This window comes from Portunus trituberculatus, chromosome 47 (genome assembly GCF_017591435.1).
Source record: "Portunus trituberculatus isolate SZX2019 chromosome 47, ASM1759143v1, whole genome shotgun sequence".
Taxonomy (NCBI): domain Eukaryota; kingdom Metazoa; phylum Arthropoda; class Malacostraca; order Decapoda; family Portunidae; genus Portunus; species Portunus trituberculatus.
The window spans coordinates 12628049-12629752 of NC_059301.1; the positions used below are offsets into that span (position 1 = coordinate 12628049).

General features: G+C 51.5%; 1 protein-coding gene across 1 annotated transcript in view; it reads right to left on the bottom strand.

The window, feature by feature from the left end:
- LOC123520578 (flocculation protein FLO11-like) overlaps nt 1-648 on the bottom strand; it is a 124961-nt gene extending 124313 nt beyond the window's left edge. The window contains exon 1 of the mRNA XM_045282967.1: nt 1-648. This exon is cut by the window's left edge and continues 226 nt beyond it. The gene's annotated coding sequence lies outside the window, so the exon portion shown is untranslated.
- Nucleotides 649-1704: the final 1056 nt, after the last annotated feature.

A 1704-nucleotide genomic window follows, 5' to 3' on the forward strand; every position in this document is an offset into this window, starting at 1 on the left:
CTCTGCTCACACTTGCACGCATCCACGCACGCAATCTGGTGCCTGCCTCTTACATGCACATTCATATACACATACACACACACAGACACACAAACACACACACTAACACACGCCTGCCACCCTCGCGACACACGGTCCTGCGGGGAGCGACGGGGGTGGGTTCACGTCAATTATTATCTCCACGGTTAGGCAAACACTCAAGGAGCCACTTTAATATTGCGTGTCGCTCGTGTTCGGGGGTGTCAGGCTCCTGCCTCCACATACACTCGCTGCACCCACAGTCACCGTGCCTCGGCCTGACCAGCGGGTATCCGAGGGTGATGGCACGGATGAAACACGGATGAAGTGGATGCGTGAGGGCGGGGCCTCGATTGGAGTGCGTGAGGTGCGGTGGTGTGGCCCGGCAGATACAGGAGGGGTAGGGGGGTGGTGATAGTGCCAGGGCGGCGCGGCACAGCTCCTCCCTCGTCGCCTGCTCGAGGATCACTGAGGTCCCGGATCCCCGTCGACCTACGTGCCTGAGGCGGCCGCTCGCGCAGGCTCCCCTGGAAATATAATTGTGTGGATATGTCACTCTTAGCTGATTTATAATAGTTCGTGGGGTCGTGATGGTGGTTGACATTATTGCCGAACAGACCACGGAGGAGGCGATGGAGGGGTGATGGGCAGGAGAGCAGGGAGTGGGGAGGCAGAGGGAGAGGGGCGGTGAGGGCCAGTAAGGGAAGAAAGGGAAGCAATCAAGGTGTGGTCTCAAGATTGCCTTGGCACAGCATCTTGTGTGTTTGTTGTCCCTCAAGTCTAGAGGTTGGTGGTACTTTTCTTACTTTGCATTGCCACCACCACTACCACCACTACCACTACCACTATCACCACCACCACCACCACCACCACCACCACCACCACCACCACCACTACTACTACTACTACTACTACTACTACAACCACTACCACTACTACTACTACTACTACTACTACTACTACTACTACTACTACCACTACCAATCACCATCATAACATTTCTACTACTACTAATGTTACCACTACTGTTGATCGGAGTCGCGGTATTAGCAGCAGCAGGAGCAGTAACGGTCACTCATTGTCATCAGCATCATCACCAGCACCATCAGTCATCATTAGTGTTTGGGCGAGCCATCCATCTGAGGCGGAATTGGTGTCTTGTCCCTTGCTAAGCCACCTCAGCTGTAATGATTCTCTCTCTTGAAACGCGTCGAGGCGTGTTAGCCGTGACCTGTGTGTGTGTGTGTGTGTGTGTGTGTGTGTGTGTGTGTGTGTGTGTGTGTGTGTGTGTGTGTGTGTGTGTGTGTGCGTCTCCAGAAGTGATGAGCGGCTGTAGATAATATTTACGTTGCTTCTATGAGCTTTACATGGTGCTCGTCTTACTAGAGGTGGTCTTTACCTTACTTCTCTTATTTCTAGCAGCTGGAAATGATGTTTGCTTCGTTCTAGAGGCTTTACTTATTGCTTGCTTGACTTTTTGGAGCTCTATGTGGTGTTTGACTAACGTTTCAGAGATATACGTCGTGTTTACCATATTTATCGGAGCTCAGAGTGGTGTTTGCTGAATTTCTAGAGAGAGTAAGAGGTGTGTGCTTTATTTCTGGGCGATCTTTCGGGAGAGTATCGATTGTTTGGAAAGTGTCAGCCATTAAAGTTCAGTTATTGCAAGTCAGGCGGACACACAGT